Here is a 16002-nt window from a genome sequence, read left to right as displayed (position 1 = left end):
CCCATTGGGAGATTTGATAGGTCTATGGATTTGACTGGACATTTCGGTGTTTTACCTGCCACCTTAGTTTCTTGAGTTGAGAAGGGAGGGGGAAATCCCACGTTGAGAGGCCAGAAGGAAGAAGGCAAGCTACTGTCTACCTGATTGTAGAGATTTCCCCATGCAATCTGTTCCCCAGATGTGCATCCTGAGACACTAGGTACAACCAGACTCTCCCCACGACCTATTGGTTACAATCCTCTGTCTCCACAGAGTACCAACTCAGCGCTGCCCATCCCACCAGCCTCCACCTTCTGATTGACCTGGTGGCATCTCTCAACCTGGTCCCTGCTTCTCAAGTCCTAAGCCTCAGGATGACTAGTTGAGGAAGGGCTATCACTCAGTAGCAGAGCATTTGCTTTGCTTGCTGTTCCTTCAGCATCACTCATTTCCAAGTTTAATCTCCAGTTACGTTCCCACCTGTAAACCCAGAGAACAACTGCTAGGCATATAGACATCACTAAGCTAGATGGACCAATAGTCTTGACCTGGTATATTAAACAGCTTTTTGGATATGGAGGTACCAGGTGTGTGGTGGGCATTCCCTGCTCAGATGACTCACCCCAACTTGGTTTCCCCAACCACTTTGAGCCTCAACTATGCCTCTCGAGGTCCATGCCAGTCCACAAGCTCCTTTTACCTAAAAATATGGTCAAAGGGTCAGATGGTGGAGGACAGGAGAGCAGACCAGGAGCTCTCACCACAATGACGAATGACAAATGACATGCTCTGGCCACCGTTTCCCATTGGAACATGTAGATTTTCCACAGTGGAAGGTGCCTTCAGGTTTCTCTGAGCCCCTTCTCTGGTCCTCCATTACCTGGCCTCCACTTCTTCTCCCCAAGGTAAGGATTTCCCTTTGGGAGAAGGGCGTTGGAGACCAGCAGAGAGGATGGAGGAGAAGAGATGGGGGAGGGGTCTGAAAAACCATTAGCACAGTGTAGTTACCGTATTCTTCTGTGTATACAATGATGCTACTTGCTTTTTTTAAAAGGCAAAAATGGGGTGTTGTCTTATACACGGATAGTGAATGCAGAGGGGGGGACATGTGATTAATGGCAGCAGGAAGCAGGAGATTGGCAGCGCGATTGGGCAGGTGATTGGTGGCTGCGGCAATTGGGCAGGCGATTGGCGGCTGTGGCGAGTGGGCGGGTGGGCTGTTGGTGGTGGCGAGTGGGCAGACAATTGGCGACTGCGGTGATTGGCAGTGGCAGGCAGGAGGGTGAGCGATTGACCTCCCCCACCCCACCCCCAAAAAAGGTAAACAACTTAATTACTTTTTTTAAAAAAATGGGTTGTCTTATACATGGGGGCATCTTATACATGGAAAAATACGGTAGTTGTTTTCTTAGCTGCTCTTCATCGTAAGGCCACAGGGTTGATCTGTTGATTTGTGGGTCAAACATAGTTGCTGATTTTGTAGAATGAGCTCTCAACAGAGCCCAGGCAGGCACGGAGCATTGCAGTGTGGGGACTGTGATGGACAATCATAGATAGCATTTTTGTTTGGGCTGGTGTTTCCTAACTTCATATTGAGAGGAGTATGAGGAATGCTTGTTCCTTTATTTCATCTATGTATCACTTCCGGTGAAGCATCTCAAGGCAATTTCACAACTCAGTAACAACCAACTACAAAACAATGGCATATTCAGAAAGCAATTAAAAGAATACCGCCTATAGAAACAATCACAGTTCTGGCTGCTGCAGCTTCTGAAATTATACGATTGTCTGCATGTTTAAGCTGTTATTGATTGATTTTAACAAATGCACGTCTATTGGGAGCTGGTTTGAGATTCATACGTTTATAAATGAAAAGCGGCATATCGAGTTTTGTTCGGTTTTTCGTTTTCGTTTTCAAGAAAATAAGCAAATAATGGCCTGACGCAGCCCTGAATCCTGCATTCACACACAAGGGAAAGGAAAGGAAAGTCGAACTGAACTTTCTTCACCGGAAGGTCGATAGCACAGGAGTTCCCTGGCAGTGCATCAATCCAGCCCGCCACCTAGTCAGCTTGACACCCAGCTTTCCGTAATGAATACATTTCTTGCATTGCTGCCCGCTGCTCCCAGCGCCGACATCTCATGATTAATATGCCTTGTCTTCTATAAACAAACCTAATGCAAAGCCAGTAATGCAAGCCCCATCCCGTTATTGTGGAGCCTCGCAGGTCGGCATCGTTCCTGGATATGTATGTGTAAGGGAAGAGAGATTGATGCTCGCTCCGACTCAGGAGAAAGAGCCCGGAATGAATTTATGAGATGAAAAATGTACAGCGGTGGGAAGTGAATGAGTTTTGAGGAGGCCTCTGCTTCACTCCTGACTCCATTTCATGCGGAGTGTAGGTTGTGTGTGTGTGTGTGTGTGTGTGTGTGTGTGTTAGGGACAGAGGAGAAATGCAATCCTGCTTTCATTTTAAAGATAAACTACCTGGTTCATGCTTCTCAATGCAATACACAAACTGAAACGCAATTATCCTTTGAAATTTGCACTTTCCCGAAACCTGTGTCACTTCTGTAACTGAAAAACATGTGCCAAAATCCATGTGTTAGGAGAAAATGTCAACAACAACAACAACAACAACAACAACAACAACAACAACAATTCTTTCTTTCTACATACATACATACATACATACATACATAGGTAAAGGTAAAGGGACCCCTGACCGTTAGGTCCAGTCGCGGAAGACTCTGGGGTTGTGGCGCTAATCTCGCTTTATTGGCCAAGGGAGTCGGCGTACAACTTCTGGGTCATGTGGCCAGCATGACTAAGCCACTTCTGGTGAACCAGAGCAGAGCACGGAAACGTCATTTACCTTCCTGCCGGAGGGGTACCTATTTATCTACTTGCACTTGACCTGCTTTGGAACTGCTAGGTGGGTAGGAGCAGGGACCGAGCAACAGGAGCTCATCCCGTCACAGGGATTTGAACTGCCGACCTTCTAATCAACAAGCCCTAGGCTCTGTTTTTTTGGACTACAATGCCCATCATCCCCAGCTATCAGGGCCAGTGGTCAGGCATGATGGGAATTGTAGTCCCAAATCAGTGAAATTGCTCCCTACCCCGTTAAATATTCTCAGAATTTCAGTATGTGCTGTTTGCACATGCATAGCTTTAAAAATAAAAGCACCCCCACAACATGCCGCCGCTCAAAAAATATCAGAGAGCAGTTTCAGTGCGAAGCCGGCAGTAATGCCCGGATTAGGAACGTGTTTAGCAGAAACTGCTTATCATGCAATACATTTCAGTGCTATCTTTGGGATGCTAAACCTTGTAATATGCTTTCAGAAATGACGTTCCGTGTGATCCTTTTAAAAAATCTGTACCTCTGCAGTACAGTGGAGCCCGTGGTCGACGGACAAGAGCTTAGCTGGAAGCATTTGCTGAAGAGTTTGATTCCCTCCCTCCCATTTTTTTTCAAAACTTTTTTCCAAAGTGTTTCTTCTAAAAATATTACAAAAGTATATGTTGAGTCACCTAAATTCAATGGATGTGCAGGAAAGAGCTTTTTGAAGAGCAGTGGTTGAGGAAGGGGGCAAGAGGAAGCTTATATAAAGCAGAACCAAGCATTCCGGGTGGAAAGCATTAGCTATAATATGTAAATAATATTTGCATATCCCGAATTAATTTTCGGGATATTTTGCTCATGGTGTGGGACCACGCCACTGCAAATGTGGGGAAAAGAGGGGTAAAATTGTGGGACGTTAGTGCAAATTGGCTGTGTCAGCCTTCCTTAACCCAGTTTCCTTTGGACTACGAATCCCATCATCTCTGACCTGTTGGCTGTGCTGGCTGAGGCTGATGGGACTTGGAGTCTATCAACACCTGGAGGGTGCCAGGTTTTGCGAAGCTGGCATGGATGGGTGCAGTTGTAGTCTCCTCACCTCATCAGGACCTCCCCTACCTTTCCCCCCACCCCCTAGACTAAAAGCCCCAAATCTGGTAACCTTTGCTCTCTGGGGAGTCAATCCACTCCCTTGAACATTTTGGTTGCTGTATTCTGAACCTTTTCCAATGCTACAACATTATCATTATTATTTTTTAAGCCAGAGCTTAAAAACAAAACAAAACATAGTATCGCAAGAGTGGCTGGGGAGACACAGCCAGATGGGCGGAGTACAAATAAATAATAATAATAATAATAATAATAATAATAATAATAACTTCGTGGATTTAAACTGCTGGTATTAGTATTAGTAGATCTGTTTTCGATTAGCATAAAACCATAAGAAGAACCTCCTGGATCAGGCCAAAGACCCATCTAGTCAGCATCCTGTTCTCACAGTGGCCAACTAAATACCTGTGGGGAACCCACAAACAGAATCCAAACACAAGAGCAGCTCTCGCCTCCTGTGGTTTCTCGAAGCTGGTATTCAGAAACACTCCTGTCTCCATGTGTTTGGCCAGAGCATGTCTAGTAGGCATCAATAGTCTTCTCCTCCATGAATTTTCCTAATCCACTTTGGAAGCCATCTTGTTTGGTCGTCATCCCTCCCTCCTGTGGGAGGGAGTTCCATAGTTTAACTGTCCTGTGTCAAGGAATACTGTCTTTTATCTGTCCTGAGCCTTCCAGCATTCAACGCCATTCAATGTCCACGACTTCTTGTGATATAGGAGCCGTTTCTCTCTCAATGAATTGCCATCTGCTTCAGCTTTTATCACCTCCCTTGCTTTCTTTTTGCACCAGCTTTGTTATGTACTGAGTTGAATAGGATCCAAACTGCAGCAGTCTGATTGGTCCTAGAACAATAGGATTGAGATTGCAGCAGTCTGACTGGTCCCAGAACAATAGGATTGAGATTGCAGCAGTCTGATTGGTCCCAGAGCAATAGGATTGAGATTGCAGCAGTCTGATTGGTCCGCAGGAGCCACCCAATCCAGCTCCAGGTGGAAGTGAATCTGCACTCTGATTGGCATACAGGAGTATCCCTGAATTAGCCAATCACGTGGGGCCCATTGTGTAAATAGTGTATATAAAGCAAACGTTTTGGGGGAACTACATTCCTCACTACTATGAGCTGAATAAAGAGCATGAAATTCACACTCGACTCCGAGTATCTTTCAAGCTTCCTTACATCGCTTTAGGACAGCCCTCCTCAACCTGGTGCCCTCCACGCAATTGTAGCCTCCAACTCCCACAATTCCTCTCCATTGCTTGTGCTGGCAGGGATTGATGGGAGTTGGAGTCTAACAGTTGCTGGAGGGAACCGCATTGCATTCTGCTGCCTCCTTCCTCTCCCACTTCACTCGAAAGCAGCTCTTTCTTCCCTCTCCAGCTAATTCTGCCTTTAATTTGTGATTATTTAAATCCCTAAGCCATATGAAATCCCTCCACCATTCCAGAAGCTCTGTCAGGCTCAGAGGACACGGTTTGCAATGAACTATTGTCGTAGGTAGGCACTTTGTCATGTAGAACTAATGTTAATGGGCAGTTTACATCTGGCCTGTCTCAGCCGCTGAAAATAGAGCACATTATTAAACTTCTCATTTTATTAAGATTAAATGCTATGTTTGTTTACCTCGCCAGCGAAATGCTTGAAGATTGCATTTCGTTCTCTCCTCTCTCTCTCTCTCTCTCTCTCTCTCACACACACACACACACTCTCTCTCTCTCTCTCTCTCACACACACACACACAGATCTCCATATAAATGCTCTCTGAATACACACAATGCACACCAAAAGACACAAATGCAAATTATGGAATGGTATAGGGAAAAAATGCAATAAGATGTTCGTAACCTATTGGGCACAAGCTGTACTATCATAAGGGGACAAATTGACACTTACTGAAGAACAAGCTTCCACACTAAAAGGGCGAACGTCTATCAGCCATAATTGGGCAAATTAATAGCTACTTGAAGTCCCATCTTTTGGTTAGTATCCCGTGAAACGACATCGGAAGTGGCAGAGAGGGAGCTTAAGGCCCTCCGCCTACAAATGACTTGTCGCGGAGCCAGTAAACCTGCGTTCTGCCTGCAGCACTTTAACCTACAATATTGGTTACAGGTGGGTAGCCGTGTTGGTCTGCCATAGTCGAAACAAAATAGGAAATTCTTTCCAGTAGCACCTTAGAGACCAACTGAGTTTGTTCTTGGTATGAGCTTTCGTGTGCATGCACGCTTCTTCAGATACACTGAAACAGAAGTCACCAGATTCTTAAATATAGTGAGGGAGTGGTGAGGGGTATTACTCAGAAGGGTGGTGGGAATGGGTGATCAGCTGATAGGTGTGGAAAACCTGTTGACGACTCTTAAGGGCTGCAATTAGTCTTGCAGGGAAGATCCTATTGTTTACTTTCATATTGTGAGAACGGAAGGGGCGGAAGCCACTCTTGGAGACTTCTGTCATTGGTACTTTTGTACTTTTTCTTTGATCTGTCTTGCGAAGAGACAGGATGTCTGTATGAGAGCTGCTCCTCTCGTGCATGTTTGTTATGTTCTTTTATTGGACTAATTGGCAGAAATAAATTAGGCATGCTGCGAAACCTCCACAGCTTTGCTTCAGTGTATCTGAAGAAGTGTGCATGCACACGAAAGCTCATACCAAGAACAAACTTAGTTGGTCTATAAGGTGCTACTGGAAGGAGTTTTTTATTTTATTTTTTTTTATTTTTATTTTTATTTTTTGACTATGGCAGACCAGCACATCTACCTACCTGTAACTGGAGCTTTCCTTCTGTTTACTCTGCCGTGTTTGGGTGCTCACATGGGCAGATGTGAGTCCACAGCACCAGGACCTGCTCCTTGGGAATGCTGTCTTGGTCTTCCTATGTTCCTGTGATCGGAGGGTTGGAGAAGGTGCACTAACGGGTGTACCGAAATCATCCTGGCTGAGGCAGATGGGAGCTGTAGTCCAAAACATCTAGAGGGCACCAGGATGAGGAAGGTTTGGCTTCATTAATACCGATGCACAAAGCAGAACTCCCTGCATGTAAAAACAAGACTACCACAGGGAAGCGGAGCAATGGACCCTTATCACTGACATCATCTTTTCTCTCTATCTGCAGTAACAGGAGATGCTTTGAATTCTCCCCTGCAGTCTAAAGTGATGCAGTGGCGACTATTCTTAAGCCCTGGGTGTGAGTGGGATGTGTACAGGTATATGTTTGTGAGATGGAGGGTGAAAGATAAATACATGGTCCCCCCCCCCCGAGGTTTCTTTTTATGTTTTTTTTTGTTATCAGAAAAACTTTATTGATTAAAACACAATACATCCAATACATTCTCACAATAACATACAATATCATTTTTATCATACATTTCCCATTTTTCCATCCTCACACCCAACACCCAACACCCCTCTGACTTCCCTCCATCACTCTTTTGACTTCCATTATAAGCTATTTGTTCACTATTTGTACAATCATAATTACTATATATTTCTATAATCATCTTTAATTCTTTATATTAATTTATTATTCTACAATTCCTTCATACCTCTTACTCCAAGCATATTAGCACTTCTTTCTTTGAGCAACGTTTCTCCATATACTCTTCATAACATTTCCATTGTTCCTTCAAATTTTGATTTGTTTGGTTTCTTATTGCTGCTGTCAGTTTTGCCAGAGGTTTCTTGTAAGAACAGGCCAAAGTGGCTTTCCTCAGAAAAGCACAGTGGTAAATACCTCGGAAGGCAGAATTGGGCTTCAAGAGCGAGGAACTGGGCCAAAACTAACAAACGGAATCTCAACAGGGACAAATGTGAGGTTCTGCACTTGGGAAGGAAAATCAGAGGCAGAAATATAAGATGGGGGACACCTGGCTTGCCAGTAGTATATGTGAAAAGGATCTAGGGGTCTTAGTTGACCACTAGCTTAATGTGTGCTGCATGTACAAGTACTTTTGGATATTTATCCTTTTTGAAAAAAATAAAAAATAAAAATTCAATATTTGTAAGGGACAAGTATTCATTGAAATCTCTCTGTCTCTCTCCCTGCATCCCGAAAGGTACCCTACTTTCTCCGTGTTTCAGTGACGCCACCCCACTGCTAAGCATCGATTTCACTTTTCATAGCTTGGAACGTAGCGTTCATATTAAATTATTATTTTATACTTCCTCCAGGAAGCCTCACATAAAAAGAGGGAGATGAATGAGCAATCATGCTTTGCATTTGGCCACCTTTTTATATGTTAGATTAAATATAAAATGCTTAAATTTATTTATTTATTTCCTCCCTTGCTCCCTTTATTATGGTTTTACTAGAGCAAGTGGGACTCCCTGCTATGTCTGACTAATTTAAATAGTGCTACATGTCCATGGGGGATGACTAAGCACGCCAAAGTTAGAAAGTAGGAGAATCTTGCTGCTCTCTGCTGTTCTGAGCGAAAGACAGGCTAAGATCCCGCTGTCTTGCAGTTGACACCTCCTTATGAACAATTGCAACATTTTATTTTTAATTTTTGCACAGGGGGTGCCTTTGAAGACTGTTCAGAAAGTATATCTGCTAAATTGCTGATATAGGACCAATCAGATGGAACACGTTTTGACTACTCTCCATTTCTCAGTCATCCCCTCTCCAATCTAAAATTCTTTCCCACATTTCCAAAGCAGTTTGCAAACTTTTTTATTTTAAAAAAAGTTTCTATTGGAATATGTCAGCATTCCAGTGCACATTTCTTCTGATATGTGCATTTTTGTTTGGGATTTTACCCAACAAACACATGGTTGCAAGCAATTGTCCTTTTCTTGGCATCCATCTGTCTCGAGAGACAATGGGGTGTGCCTCCATAGGTGAAGTCTGCTTTTCTCCAGAAGAAAGCAGAGCAGGATGTTTGGCACCAGTTTAGCTGCAGGAGTTGCTGGAAGGAGATGTACAAGTTGCCATTCAACAGTCATAGGGACTCCAGATTTGTGTAGGGTTTACTCCTTAGACTTTTCCTCTCCCCAAGATGTCCCACAAGGCAGCAGGGGTTTAAGACCAGAGTTTTCCTTTCCCTAATGCAGTGCATTTTTGCATGTGTTTTTTTTCATGTATCTGTGCACATTTAGGGACACAGGTGGCGCTGTGGTCTAAGCCACAGAGCCTAGGGCTTGCCCATCGGAAGGTTGGCGGTTCGAATCCCCATGATGGGGTGAGCTCCCGTTGCTCAGTCCCTGCTCCTGCCCACCTAGCAGTTCGAAACCACAAAGTGCAAGTAGATAAATAGGTACTGCTCCGGCGGGAAGGTAAACGGCATTTATGTGCGCTGCTCTGGTTTGCCAGAAGCAGCTTAGTCATGCTGGCCACATGACCCCGAAAAACTGTCTGCAGACAAACATCGGTGCCCTCGGCCAGTAAAGCGAGATGAGCGCCGCAACCCCAGAGTCGTCTGCTACTGGACTTAACTGTCAGGGGTCCTTTACCTTTACCTTTTTTATGCACATTTATGGACACACTATCCTTGTTATATGCATTCCTGTACACATAACTTGGACAGATCATGGGACTGCAAAATTTAGAGTTCTCGAATGGTAGCTGTTTTTCGGTTGATGGGTTGCTTCAGAAAGAGCAATTTGGGTTGATTTGTCTTTAAATGCAAATTACATCACTTATCTTTTCCATCCTTTACAAACCTTTGTCGTGGGGGCAGTGCTCCAAGCACTTCGTTTTTTTCTCTTTCCCGCAGGTGTGAGCAGAATCTATTATCTCAAGCTAGATTTGGAGGGCAGAACTTAATGGATATTTTGGGGAAGGTAAACAATGCAAGTAGATAAATAGGTACCGCTCCGGCGGGAAGGTAAACGGCGTTTCCATGCGCTGCTCTGGTTTGCCAGAAGCGGCTTAATCATGCTGGCCACATGACCCGGAAGCTGTATGCCAGCTCCTTCGACCAGTAAAGTGAGATGAGTGCTGCAAACCCAGAGTCGTCCATAACTGGACCTAATTGTCATGGGTCCCTTTACCTTTACCTGAAAAGAAACTATTGCCATTTCAATCTATTATCTGGCAAAGAAGATTAACATGGCACCTGCGTAAGGATGACACGCTAATTTGTGAAGCGTTTCTTTTTTTGAGAGAGAGCCAGTTTGGTATAGTGGTTAAGAGCGGTAGACTCATAATCTGGTGAACTGGGTTCGCGTCTCTCCTCCTCCACATGCAGCTGCTGGGTGACCTTGGGCCAGTCACACTTCTCTGAAGTCTCTCAGCCCCACTCACCTCACAGAGTGTTTGTTGTGGGGGAGGAAGGGAAAGGAGAATGTCAGCCGCTTGGAGACTCCTTCGGGTAGTGATAAAGTGGGATATCAAATCCAAACTCCTCCTCTTCTTCTTCTTCTTCTTCTTCTTCTTCTTCTTCTTCTTCTTCTTCTCCTCCTCCTCCTCCTCCTCCTCCTCCTCCTCCTCCTCCTTTGAATCTCATAGTGAAAAGAGCTATTTCCCCAAATTCTCTGATCCCCTCACTTCCTCACTCATATTGAAGAAGGAAAAGAGCTCTGCTCAGCTCCAGAAACAGAAATTTCTAAGATTAACCTTCAAGCCTTTTCATGCATCCCTCCGTGTGTTCCCTAATTTCATGGAGGGCATGAAAGAGGAACTATTAGATAGCTCAGTCGGTAGAGCATGAGACTCTTCATCCCAGGGTTGTTGTTTCGATCCCCACATTGGTCAACAGATATATGTGTTTCAGGGGTTTGGTCCTTATGGTCTCTTCCAACTTCACAATTCTATTATTATTATTATTATTATTATTATTATTATTATTATTATTATTATATCACCATCTAAACCACTGTCTCAAGGCAACTGACACATAAAAGAATTTGAAACCGCTCAAAACACAAAACAACCTGTATCTTCAAAACAAGATTAAAACCCTAACTGTAGACACTTGTGGTAAAAAAGACATTTAATCTGTTGGGAAAGCGAGTCAAAACTAAAATGCCTTTGACTGTTTTTGCAGGCAGTTGACAGCTGTCGTATCATGTCAAAAGTGCTGCTCCAAGTGCAATTTCTTTTCCTATTAATTGGTGGAGACTGGCTGGCTGAGTTGCGTGTTCCTTGACAACACAAGAAGGGTGTTGCTGGATCAGGCCAGTGGCCCATCTAATCCAGCAACCACTTCTCACAGTGGCCAACCAGATGTCTCCAAAGGGAACCGGCAAGTAGGACCTGACATTAACTCCACCTTCCTCCTGTTCAATTGCTTAAGGTTCCCATTAAACTGCTTGGGTCTGCCGCTTTCTTGCACATTGTTCCAGGCTTCACACACAAAAAGAGGGAACAAAAATTATGCAGAACCCAGAGCAGGACTCCTTACGCCCCATCCTTTTCTCACTCATCACCCATTGCTGCTGCTGCCACCGACATACACACGAACCTGCCCCCCCTCCAAGCCCAGCCTCCGCCGCTGCGTGGAGCATAACGAAGCCATCAGGTCAGATCAGGATCACGCCTTGGGTCCCCTGTCGTTTCTCCGCTCCGTTTTCCTTGGCCTCCTTTTTATCAATACTGCATCTGTCGCGACCCATAAGCTCACATGTTAGCTCTCCTCCACTGCGCAAGGGCTGCTTTTGATTTGATTATTATTATTATTATGATTTTAATCCCAGCCCTGCGTCTGTCTGCTCTCCTCTCCGGGAGGAGAAGTCATCCCAATCTCACTGCCGGAGATCAGAGAGAAGGGAGGGAGCAAAATCTGCAGTCTTGACTTTGGGATTTCTACGAATTCCGCAGCCTTGTGTTTGGGCCTCATTCTGTGTAAACCGAAGAGGAATCCCAGGCTGTGCGGTGGATAGGGTCCACCCTTTGAAGCAGGGCTGTTCAACTAAGCCATCATCTCTGTCATCATCATCATTCTAGGGAGATTTTCCTGTCCTTGAACACAATGCCACTGGCATCCAGGTGGACTTTTTCCATCTGATGTTGTCTCTCCCTCCTCAAAAGAGGGAAGGAACTCTCCCTTTGGAGAAGGGAGATGCGAGGAGCGCGAAGCCACTTTTTCCTCTCACGCCATTTCGCCTGCTCTCACTTGGATAAATTTCCCCCACCTCACTGAACAACCCTTTTACCCAAATATTTCTTTTCCTTTCCTCTTAAAATTCTAGCCCAGAGTATCCTGCGGGGGACCTTTGTGAGGGCATAACTAGTAAGCTGGAGTCTCAGACAGGTTTTCTTTAAATAAACAATAAAGATTTATTTAAGGCAAGATAGTATTTAACACAACTGGATTAAATTTAGGTTATATCAGGAATACAGTGTGATTTCACTTTAATTCATCCTCGGTGGTTTTTGCGTTATAGGTTCGGTTCCTTTATTCGGTGATACTTTCTTTCAGTTATCCACCCCCTTTAACAATCCTGCTCTGAGGTACCTTAAGCAATAGACCCAAGGGCTCTCCACACCCCCTCCCTTCACTGGGTTTGGGAGTTTCTTCTTTTCCTTAGAAGAATCTCTCCCCTCCAGGCTAAAATTGAGTCCCAAGTAGGCTGTTCCTTTCCAGCTCCTACTTCTCCTGGCTCAACCTCTGTCTCCCAGTAAAATTCCAGTCTATTCCCTCTACAGAGAATGGAAGTTGTTTCTCTAGAACCAACTCTTTCTCCCATTCACTCTTAATATCTCAATCTGTCTCCTAGCCTGTCTCCCAACCTCTATTCCAACACACTTCAACCAAGCCTCTCAACCCACCTCATTCTCCCTCCTGGAACCATCCAGGCCACACGGCCCGGTGCCACTGTGACCAGGTGACCCGCCGAGCGGGCGGTGGGCCGTGAGGCCGCCCCGCCCATTCTGCTTTACAGACAGGGCAGCCCCATGAACTGCCGCTCACTTGGTGGTTCTCTCGATCACCGCAGGAGCAGTGGCGCCGACTCAGATGTTCCGTGCATGCGCAGTGCATCCTGCTGGCGCTGCTGCTGCCACAGTGACCAAGAGAACCACCAAGTGAGCGTCAGTTCATGGGGCTGCCCCGGCCATCCATGGAGGTGCCGGGGCCGGGGAGGGCCCCCTACACCCCTCCCTTGCTACGCCACTGCACACAGGTGGCCAGAACTTCATTGATTTACAAACATAATATGAGCCTTGTTGGATCAGACGAGTAGCCTATCTACTCCAGCATCCTCTTCTCACAGAGAACAACCAGATGCCCATTGTGGGAAACCTGCATGCTGGATTTCAGCACAAGACTCCTCTCCCCACCTGCAGTTTCTAGCAACTGGTACTCAGAAGCATTGCAACCTCTAACCGTGGAGGCAGAGCACATCTATCATGGCTAGTAGCCATTGATAGCCCTCTTTTCCATAAATGTGTCTAATCATCTTTGAAAGTCATCTTCTTGGTGGTCATCACAGCCTCCTATGGGAGCACATTCTCTAGTTATGTGCCGCATAAAAAGTACTTTCTTTCACCTTGGTCAGACAACACCTGGAATACTGTGTCCAGTTCTGGACGCCACAGTGTAAGAAGGATGTTGACAAGCTGGAACATGTGCAGAGGAGGGCAACTAAGATGATCAAGGGTCTAGAAGCCAAGCCTTGTGAGGAACAGTTGAAGAAGTTGGGTATGTTTAGCCTGGAAATGAGGAGATTGGGAGGAGATAGGATAGCCATCTTCAAACACCTCAAGCGCTGTCCCATGGAAGAGGGAGAAAGCTTGTTTTCTTCTGGTCTGGAGGGTAGGACTCGAACCAATGACTTCAAGTTACAAGAAAGGAGATTCCAACGAAACATCAAAAAGTTTCTGAAAGTAAGAACTGTTTGACAGTGAAGTGGTCTCCCTCGGGAGGTGGTGGACTCTCCTTCCTTGGATGTTTTTCAGCAGAGGTTGGATGGCCATCTGTTATGGATGCTTTTGCTAAGATTCCTGCATTGCAGGGGGTTGGACTAGATGACCTTGGGGTCCCTTCCAACTCTTCAATTCTATGATTCTTTGATTCTATCTGCTCTGAATCTTGGAAGAGTCACATCTCAGCGTTAGATAGTGATAGGCAAATTTGTCCCCCGTTTCTTATTTTCCCATTTCCACACTAGTTCGCTGCCATTATTATTATTATTATTATTATTATTATTATTATTATTATTATTATGTTTTTCCTAAAAACTCCTCATGAAAATTCACTAGCACTTTAGTACCAATTTCCCTAAATATGCACATTTTTTTTGCAAAGTACTTCCCCTTAGTATAATGCATTCTATATGCTATCCCTGGAGTTATATATGTGTGTGTTTTTAATGTACTCTTTACCCCACTAAATGCAGTTTTGCAGACATTACTAGGTTGGAGAAACACACTGCAAAATTCAGAGAAGTGTGAATGCCTAAGAATGGCTGTGATTTGGTTCACATATTGTCTCGCAAGACGTGAATTAGGTGGGTTCGCTTTTAAATTTTAACTGAATAGAACACACACACACACACACACACACGTCGTCCCTAGTGATGAAGCTTCACAGAATGTCTCGGGTTCAGTTTGCAGAATCTCCAAGTAGGGCTGGAAATGTCTCTTATGTGAAAACCTGGAATGCTGCTGCCAGTCAGTGTAGACAGTACTGAGCTAGATAGACTCAATGTTCTGATGTGATGTAAGACATCTCCCTATGTCCCTATGCTTGCATTTGTAGAACCAGCCCCGTTTTAAACAATGGAGCTGTCTTCCTGGGTTCCCCACTGGTGTGTCTTTTGCATGAGAAAAGATGAAGCGAGCGTCGGGGGAGAAAAATCTAATAACTTTGCAGTACAATATTTCCGGCCTGTAATCCGACAACTAATTTAAAACTCATGATGAAAATGTAACTGAAGAACGGCAACGGAATCTTCCCGCGAAGAACTCACTTTATTACTATATATAAAAGGGGATGAGGAAAAAATCCGAGAGCAAATTATTTATCTAAGTCTTTTGTTCTAGCTTCCTTTTGGTTTTAAAGTGGGTTTTGTACTCGCAAAGTTCTTTTGCTAAAGGAGACACAGAGTTCGCAATGAATCCAGAGCCCAAAATGTTAGCAAGCATCTTGAAGAGAAGAAAACAATGTGATTGTGGATTTTCTGTATCGATTTATTGCATTTATATCCCATATTTTATCCAACGAGCTCGAAGTAATGTACATAGTTCCCCTCCTCCCCATCTTATCCTCTCAAGAACCCTGTGGGGTAGATTCGGCTGCGAATGAGTGACAGGCCCAAGGTCACCCAGTGAGCTTCATGGGCAAGTGGGGAACGGAACCCTGGTCTCCCAGGTCCACATCCAAACACTAACCACTACACCACACTGTCTCTGTGTATAGGGGGACAAATGCTACATGGTACTCAAAGTAGCAAATTTGGACATGGAAGCAGGGAAAGGGAGCTGTTATGTACTGAGATGAATCCTAGGACAATAGGATCCAGAATGCAGCAGTCTGATTGGTCCGAGAACAATAGGATCCAGAATGCAGCAGTCTGATTGGTCCGCAGGAGCCACTCAATCCAGCTCCAGGTGGAAGTGAATCAGCAACATGATTGGCCTACAGGAGTAGCCCGGAATTAGCCAATCACGTGGGGCCCATTGTGTAAATAATGTATATATATATTGGGGAAAGACTCATTCCTTGCTACCATGAGCTGAATAAAGAGCATGAAATTCACACTTGACTCCGAGTATATTTCAGGAGCACTGTGGGCAACTACAGGAAGGTGAACTTGAGATAGGTGATGCTTGAAATATCCCTGACTCCACATGAAGACCTTACTTGGGCCACCAATTATGAGCTTCTTCTGCAAGCAATGAAAAAAACCAAAGCATGTTCCTCAAGAGCCCAGTCCCAGTCAGCATAACCAAAAGTCAGGACTGGTGGGAACTGCTATCCAATACACCTGGAAATCACCAGGTTGGAGAAGGCTGGGTTCAGCCTGAGTCTTTATGGAACAGGTTTTGAGGGCACATTTAAAAATATGCAGAGGCAGAAGCCATGCCAGAGGCACCCGAGAAGAACAAGCAGAGTTGCCCATCATCACTGGCAACTTCTAGGTGGCTGGGTATGAATTGAAAGACATGAGAAGTTCTCACAGTGGCCA

At 44.9% G+C, this 16002-nt stretch overlaps 1 protein-coding gene and 1 pseudogene across 2 annotated transcripts in view; both read left to right on the top strand.

Moving 5' to 3' along the window:
- Window positions 1–16002, top strand: part of TSNARE1 (t-SNARE domain containing 1) — a 276668-nt gene that overhangs the window by 218938 nt on the left and 41728 nt on the right. The gene's annotated exons all lie outside the window — the stretch shown is intronic.
- On the top strand, window positions 9938–10034 carry LOC117050527 (annotated as a pseudogene).

Source organism: Lacerta agilis, chromosome 7, assembly GCF_009819535.1.
Source record: "Lacerta agilis isolate rLacAgi1 chromosome 7, rLacAgi1.pri, whole genome shotgun sequence".
Lineage (NCBI taxonomy): Eukaryota > Metazoa > Chordata > Lepidosauria > Squamata > Lacertidae > Lacerta > Lacerta agilis.
This window is presented reverse-complemented; position numbering and strand designations above follow the sequence as displayed.